A 9,306-nucleotide genomic window follows, 5' to 3' on the forward strand; every position below is an offset into this window, starting at 1 on the left:
CAGATCAAAGACATTGATTCGGAACATACGTTCATAAAAATTATGATTAAAAAATTTAAGTTTTCATTTCTGAATTCCGAGTAGAATTTATTTGTTCCGTTTACCAAACGTTACTCGATTTAATTAATATTACCATTTAATTAAAATATAGTTGTGTACAAAATATGTCTTTGATATGGCGCTTATATCCGGGAGTAGGCATGAAGGCCTATAGTCGGACGCCTAATTTGGCAGAATTTTTTGTGGGCATCCATAGGTATCCGTCATGACTGGGTGTGTGGGCGGCGGCTTCATCCCCTCTCCAAACACCATGAATGCCTGAAGAGTGACGCCGCCCGTGCCGAGATTCGAACCTGCGACGGTGTGCGACGCAACCGACGCCTCAGTCCGCTTGGCCACTTCACCCCCAATTGATTAAATTTTATATTATAATTTATCTGAAATATAGTTGTATACAAAATATGTTTTTGATAAATGATCGGGCAAGTGTCAATAAAAAAAGAAAACTACATGACAATTCGGACGAAACATCTTTCGATTGTAATCTAGATTTGTGTATAAACTCTGAACTAAACAAAGATTCCCAAACATCAATGGAAGGTCACAGAGACTTGTTTGGTGAACTTATACCGCCTGATGATTGCGTTAGTAATGCAGAAGTTAAAAGCAAATATGTTAAGAAGACACCTGTATCAAAGAAAAGAAAACTTCCATATGAAGATATTTTTATAGATACTCCAGTAATAAAACCTAAAAGAGTCTTTATTTCTACTCCAAAGATGATTAAAACAATGATAGAGGCGCAAAAAGAATTTTACTCTTTTATGGGTGTCAACAATAGTTTGAGTGATGTTTCAATTGTATCAAATGATAGCCTTAATGTCAGCGGAGTACAACGTTTACCAGATAGTCCCGTAACAAGTGTAAGAAATGAGAGAAATTCAGAGAATAATGAAAATGATAGGATATCTTAACAAGTTCTTAAAGGTAAATTAAAATATTACATTGATATTAGTATTTATTATAAAATAAATCCTTGTTGAATAAACTTAAAAAGGACATCTCATTTGTATCTGTTGTCTATGTTTTACTAATATACAATGTTTACAAATTTGTGTTTAATATAAGTAATCCAATTTATGTTATTACCTTTAGTGTTATTTACGTGTTATAAAAATTTAAAGACATGAATTTTTTTTATGACATCTTATTATTAATATTATAATTTTAAAGCGAGTTATAAACATTTTAAGGTAGTAATATTTTACATGGGTATAATTGTAGTTATGTTGTTGAATGTAGTCTTATAAATATTGACATTCATCAAAATAATTGGTATATGTTGACTCATTATTTAAATGTATAGTGTAGCAATAATCTCAGAATTACTAGAATGTCACCTTAGTATTATATTATTTTACACTATACAATATTAGTTTTTTATAATGGTCTATAATTTTGATAAATTGTATAACCTTATTTAACTTATACTATGTGCAGTGTTATGAATAATATTTTTTTTCAAGTACTTACTCGTACTTAAAATACTACTTAAATATTTTTTCTTTATAAGTTAAAATATTTCAAATACTTTGAAAAAGTCCTTAAAATACTTTTAATTATTATTTTATATTTATTTATTATATAGTTGCTTATTGCTCTTCAGAAACATAATATTTTCAAAGTTATTGTTCTGTTATGTTGGTTATTTTTTTTTTTTTGTCATAATGGTTTAAGTCATTGAAAAAAACTTTAATTAGTGTAGGCAATTATATTTTTTGTTTAAATATTTTGAAAAAAATAAATATTAAGTATTCAATAGAAAAAAAAGTATTTGGCTTCGTAACAAAATTTGACTATATTTAAATTAGTGTTATAAATCAAAAATATACCATTAATTAGGTTAAATTAATAAAAGTTATTTATGCTCTAAAAAAAAAAAGAAGAAAATTATATGTTCATATTACATTAATGCATTACATTGTTTTTCTTTAAATATTTTATTTATTTTAATTAATTTTAACTATTTTAATTCATTTAATTTTATACATATATATAAAAAAAACACATCTAATATAATCTACCTACTAAACATTAAGATAAAAATTAGTCTATAAATGACAAATTCACGGTTTAATATAATTGTTTATCTTTATTTATGAAAAATATTTACCAAAGTACAAGCAGTTTTTTTAATAACCCATCAAAATATTTACTAAATTTTTTTGAGTATTTGATAACAAGTATTATGAAATGAATATTCTCTAAGCATACGATAAAGTTCACCAGAAAAAATATGCATATTTATAGAAGTTCTTGCTCTACTTATAACTCATAAATTACTCATCCAAATTTCAATTTTTATGTATCATAATACTCCAATAAATATTCTTCTTTAGAATATAAAATTAAAAACTTATAAAATTATTATGATTATGATACTAAATATATATATATATAAATATTTTTTAATTTCGAAAGGAAATTAAGTAAAATAATATTTTCAAAAAATGTTAATATATTTTGAAATAATAAGTGTTATTTGATGAAAGAATTAATCAGTATATTACATAAAAAATACTATATAGAAGGATGTATAGCTTAGTGAAGTTTTTTTTTAACACATTAACCGCCATATGACCGCCAGTGGTCATCTGTAATTCTCAAATTTTATAAATTTGTGACCGCCAGCGCCAACAAATCATCATTACTACCATGCCACATTAACACCAGCAACCATAAATGAATTCAGTTTTATATTATTAACTTTTCTATGGTGCTACAATAATGTACCTATAATATATAACTTTTCAATTTTTTTTAAATATTAGTATATACAAATTTGGATAACATTGAAAAATATGTTTGGCGTATAACAAATATCTGTTGTATGATTGCTGGCGGTTAACGTGTTAAAGTATTGTACATATTTGTTTTTAATATTCATAATTGTTAATTTTTTTAACAAACTATTTACTTTTGATTTTTATTTTTTTAGCCTAAAACAAAATTAAATGTTTAATAATTTATTATTTAGGAGTTGTTGCATTTGTTGACTACAAAATTGACAATGAACGCTGTAATTCAAGTATTACTCAAAGTCTTATTAATTTGGGTGCTAAAGTCGTAAAAACGTTCAATAAAAAAGTAAATATTATGATTAGTTATTAATCCTTCAACATTTTTTTAAAATTTTTCTTAATTTTGTTTATAGGTTACACATGTGATGTTCTGTGATGGTTACCGTAGTACATATAATAAAGCAATTGAACGTAACATTCCATTAGTATCAGCAAGATGGATGAAATATAGCAAATTAGCTAATAAGTTGCAAGATCCAGCCGACTATCCACCTGTAGGCATGGAAAAATACACCAAAACACCATCAAAAGTTATCAATATACCGGTAAGCAAATATCAATATTTAATTTTAAATTATATTTCAATGGTTTTTGCTAAAATTACTTATGTAAAATGAATTTTAAAAAATGATTGTATTTCAGATAAACATTGTTGATTATTATTTTAATTTTTTTTGCAATCGATTATGTTTATGTACAATTCATTAAAATATGGTTAATTCCATTATTATTTGATTAATTAGTTTGTTTTTTAATTAAAAAAAAAATTGTATAGCTATACTATAGGTATGTTTAGACTTCATGCAGAGAAAAATTAACAAACAAAATATAGTGTAGTTTTAGTGTGGTTCATTTTTTTATTGAAAAATAAATAAATAAAAATTTATTTTTTCAGAAAATCAAGACATATCAAAAATTTCTAGAGCCAAGTAACATTGAACGTGACCAACTATTTAAATCAACATGTGATAATCTTATGAAACAATTTAATCTCAGCATAAATCATAGTAATAAAAACAAAAATAATTGTTGTAATATTGAGACTTCTCAAAAAACTATTGTAAATAACTAAGTAAAATTCTAATTTTAGGAAATTAATTGTTAATTATAACTAAATAGCATTAGATTTAATTGTTTTTTTTGTAAATATTAAGGATTATAATACTACAGTAAAATATACATGTGCTAATTATATTATAATATTTAATATAATCTTTCGATACAATTTATATTTATTTATGTATTGTTCTAATATAAATATAATTGAAAGTTTAAACCATTGGCGAGATCACCCAGCATTCATTCATAATTGTAAAACCACCAAACTTAAATTTAAAATTAGTTTATTTTTACTTTTTACTGTTCTTTTTAGTATTTCATGAAATAATAATAAATACTTTGCAAGAATCAAGTTAATTCTCCTTTTAAAGTCTAAACCCATTTTAAGTTCATAACATTTTTTAAAGAGTTTTGTCAATGTATTTATCTATTTTATCATTAAAAATCACTTATAAAATGTGTAAAAATTGCTAAATTATTATTTCAGAGATTGTTTTTAGTTAGGTAAACATTCAATTTATTTTAACTCCCTATGATTAAAAAGTTATAAACAACTATAATGTTTTACTAGCAGCAAATTTTTGTATATATTTGTTTTAACCTCATAGGTTTTATAGGTTTTTACATATTGTTACTGTACATGCAGTTGTATGAGTAAAAATCGTGAACGATTGATTAAACACTTAGTTCACAGAAAAAATTTTTTTTTGTATATTTGAGAATATTTCATTGGTTATAGAATATTTAGCATATTTAGTATATTTTGGAAGATTTGGTTCATTTTGAGAAAAAAAAAATGTCAATTTCTCATAATTTCAATTAAAAAGTATTTGGAAACAATTGCTTAAGAAAATGAATAATAACTATAATTTTTTTTTTGTATCATTTTGATATAAAAAACATACTTTGAAATATTTTAATAGGGAAGAACTCGTGAGTATTCCTTTATCACCTAAACCAGTCGTTAATAGATGGAGCATATGGCTTAAAGCTATGATTTTTAATACTGATCATTACTTGGGGATAAAACTATTTTTAAACTTGGATGTTTTTGAATATTTTTAAGTGAATATAAACAGAATATTTGCAGCTTTTTTAGAGAATATAAGCATCATATTTAAGGCATATTTAGAGAGTATGAATATGGACTCTAGTTATAACTTGCATTGATATTTCTAAAATATTAGAATAGCAGTACTTAATTAAATAGTATTTATCATTCTAAAAAATACTGTTATACTCTTATAGTTGTATTAATACTCCTTTTTATTTTAAGGATGATTTTTACAAATTAAATGATATTTTTAATATATTATCAGATCAACTATGTAAAATATTAAACAAAATTGATATTTTTGTACCAAATGAACAAATAGACGAGTTAAATACACCAATGTCAATTAAAATATTAAGAAAACACCTCACATCTGATGGAAAGAAAAATAGAACAGCTAAAGAACTTGATAGTCAAATAGTTAAAATTGAAGATCAACAAAATTTAAATTTTTAGGATAGAAAATGATTTCGTAAGCTATTATTTCGTTCTGATATGAATTTAAATAACGTTTATGAAATCAATGATTTTCTAACTAAAACTAAAGACAGTAATTTAAAAAAAATACCTATAAATTCTACGATAGATTATGTTTTTGGTCCATGATTTTTTCTTGATATATTACAAATTTTTCATTAACTAAATCTTTTTAGTGACTTGAGGTTTTTTTTTAACAATACGTAGTTAACTGACAAGGGCATATTTCTGGTTTTAAAATGTTTTATTGCAAGAAAATAAAAAAAAAAAAATTGCAGCAATGTAAGTTATATTATTTTTCAAATTATTAGCATAAAATATTAATTTCTTTTTTTATAATCGATGAAAAAACAAAATAAACCAAATAATATTGCCTACTAAAATATTAACCAAATATACAAGAATATAAAGCTATCTCCAAGTATGCAAAAGTTTGTAAAAAAAGATTGAGTATAATTTAATAAAAATGATCTAAATCATTGTTGCCTCTATAAGAAAATAGTATAATAATATTTTGCACACTCACCCATCCATCATATTTATGCGAATGACCCATTTAAATTATTATAGATAACAGAGTTTCGTCTATTTTGATAACATGGATTAAAATATTGAAAAAATTAAAATGAGTATACCTTCTAGAGTAAGAACATTGACGAAAAATAAGTTTTGTTTCAAAACTATCTAATGAATATTTGGCGTGGTATTCACCTTTCAGTTTTGTAAAAGTATATTGTGGATTATTTTAAGAAGATAAATTATATAATGACAAAAATAACTTCAAAAAACTGTTTAAAAATACAAAATGAACAGAGAAAACATACTTGCAGAGTAAAAAAACATAAACAATCTTTTGTCGTAGGTTTCAAGATGATGTAATGAGCATTGACTGCGATATTAAAAAAACAGAATTTATCATTTATATATGCCTATATTACTATTACATTTAAAATGATAAATGTTTTAATGAATTAAAAAAAAACCAAATTAACATTAAGTAGACTATTATAGATTGAGTAAGTTATGACAAATCTTTTGGTTTAGGTTTCAAGATAATCCAATGAGTATTGAGTGTGTTATTAAAAAAACAAAATTTAACATTTGTATATGACAAACAGATTCGTACATTTGAAATAATATAAAACTTTTAAAATCAATAAAACAATTCATAAACTAATATGAACATTAGGTAGACTAATCTAGAGTAAATAAGTAATGAAAAATTTTTTGGTATAGATTTCAAGATGATCCAATGAATATTGGGCGAGTTATTCAACATTCAGATTTTTAACACTCACATAAGGGGATGTATATGTGCAAGAAAATTTGGTTCAAGTTTCAAACCCTGGAAAAATACATAAAATGAACATTAAGTAGACAATACTTGTGTAAGAAATGATGACAAGTATTTTGGTGGTGGTTCCATGATGATCTAATGAATATTGAGAGAGTTATTCAACAATTAGTTTTCTAACAGTTACATATCAGTAATATATGTAGCACAAAAAATTGATTTAAGATTAAAAACACTGGAAAATTACATAATATGAACATTAAATAGACAATCCTATTGTAAGAAATGATGACAAGTACTCTAACAAAAACTCATGATTAATAAGACAATTTTATAAAAAAATATGCTTACTCACTATTATTTATCCAAAGCCAGCCTAACATTTATAGAAGACATAGTTGTGAGTGTCTAAAACACTTTGATCGGGTATTTATGTGTATAAACTCAATAATCCTAAAATGAAAAAATAATTTTAACAAAATAAAATATGTTTTATTATAAAGAATATTTACAAAGACATTTTTCTTGATTTTTGAAGTTCAAATTATTGGCTATGAAGATCACTGAACACTTTGATTCCCTTTATTCAACAAGATTAGTCACACAGTATATGAAGTTCATAGAAATCACATTCTGCTCACAAAATATTAGGAATATTCTCCTTCATTATTATATATTTTTTGTTGTTAACCATCACCTACGAGCAGACTACATATTATCAAACGAAATAAAATAAAACAACACCTATTATCTATCCAAACATTTTTTTTTAAATCTTAGTTTTTAAACACTCAAAGATTTTTCGATAACAAAACGTTTCAAATGTCTCGTATATCGCTTAAAAAAGTAAAATATCAAATACGACAAATGATAGAATTCATAAAACGCTTACCTTTAAGTTTGGTCATAACTGGTCTCGTTTCAATATTAATCTTAACTCTACGAATCCAGGTCTCTTGACAAAGTTGTATACACGTTATACTTTAGTGTGCGTTTGATAATTCTACTAAAACAAATAATAAAAAATTACTAGTTAATGGTACACGATGAAACGATAAAATGGCAATTTTTTAAACTAAAATAGAATTATAGATGATAAACATAGGCGGCTAAATAGCAGCTATGACTGATTTTATTCTACAGCCCGAAGCCCGATAAGAGGATACCAACATTTAGAAAATTATAAAAAAAAGTAGTATTAACGAAAAAAATTTACGTGAAATCGAATTCATTTAAAATCATTGGCAATTACCTGATTTAAACAACAAACACAGCAGAGAAAAACAAAGTATTCATACAATTTAATAACAACTGACACTGAATAGTGAATAATCCAATACGAATACTGTCCAAAGTACAATAAAACCGTTTTTACTGTACATACAATGACTCATTGGGTACAGTAATCTAGTTGTCAAGCAACAGTAAAAGACAATATCACACTGATTATTTAATTTCTTAATAATCTGATAATCTTAATGTTGACTAATATATTATTCCATTTAAAATTGATAAGAGATAAACATCAACTGCGATAACAATGATAACATGGTCTTTTCGACTTATAAGCCTCATAAATTATAACAAGTCTATTATATAATTTTATACAAATTTTATTATGTTAGGTAGCTCAAGTTAAAATTTCAAATATCGATTTCATAATGATCCAAAGAACATTGAAAGAATAATTTAATTAAGATTTTTGTTAATGTATATTCTTGTAATTGTTGTTGCATAAAAAGTTTTTTAGATTTTAAATCATCACTGAAATAACACCGTTAAGTTTATAATACTTTTACATAAATTAGCACTATGAGATAAATCTTTGGTTTTTGGTTACCATAATAACCAATGAATATTAAGAGTTTATTTAAACAATGAGTATAAAACATTAAAACACAACTGGTGTAATAAGCATGAAAAATGTTTATTTGATGTTAAAAAATTGTATAAATACATAATATAAACATTAATTACACAATCTTATTGTAAGAAATGATGATGAGTATTTTGGTGGTGGTTCCAAGATGATCCAATGAATAAGGAGAAAGTTATTCAACAATCGTTTTTCTTACACTCACATATCAGCCATACATTTTGCACGAAAAATTGATTTAAGACTCAAACACTGTATAAATAAATGATATTAACATTAGGTAGACAATCCAATTATAAAAAATGATGACAAATATTTTGGTGGTGGTTTCAAGATGATCTAACGAATATTGCCAGAATTATTCAACAAACAGTTTTCTTACACTCATATATTAGCCATACATGTTGCAAGAAAAATTGGTTTAAATCTCAAAAACTGGAAAATTACATAATATGAACATTAAATAGACAATCCTATTGTAAGAAATGATGACAAGTACTCTAACAAAAACTCATGATTAATAAGACAATTTTATAATAAAATATGCTTAATACTTATAAAACATTTTTTAAATAAATAAAACGTGTAGTTTACTCACTATTATTTATCCAAAGCCAGCCTAACGTTTATAGAAGACATAGTTGTGCGTGTCTAAAACACTTTGATCGGGTATTTGTATGTATAA

The 9,306-nt window shown here is 24.4% G+C and overlaps 1 long non-coding RNA gene and 1 pseudogene across 2 annotated transcripts; one reads left to right on the forward strand and one right to left on the reverse strand.

Moving 5' to 3' along the window:
- The first annotated feature begins 461 nt into the window (after nucleotides 1-461).
- On the forward strand, nucleotides 462-5,580 carry LOC112595365 (annotated as a pseudogene).
- A 1,526-nt stretch (nucleotides 5,581-7,106) lies between these two features.
- LOC112595345 lies at nucleotides 7,107-8,234 on the reverse strand. Of its 2 annotated transcripts, none has more exons than XR_003114702.1 (4): nucleotides 7,998-8,234; nucleotides 7,638-7,748; nucleotides 7,258-7,442; nucleotides 7,107-7,198 (listed from the first exon to the last, which is right to left on the reverse strand). It is a non-coding gene; the product is annotated as an uncharacterized LOC112595345 (long non-coding RNA). The 2 variants fall into 2 exon arrangements; XR_003114701.1 differs by having other exon boundaries at nucleotides 7,638-7,751.
- Nucleotides 8,235-9,306: the final 1,072 nt, after the last annotated feature.

Source organism: Melanaphis sacchari, unplaced genomic scaffold (genome assembly GCF_002803265.2).
Source record: "Melanaphis sacchari strain LSU unplaced genomic scaffold, SCAv2.0 Contig26_pilon_pilon, whole genome shotgun sequence".
NCBI classification, from domain to species: domain Eukaryota; kingdom Metazoa; phylum Arthropoda; class Insecta; order Hemiptera; family Aphididae; genus Melanaphis; species Melanaphis sacchari.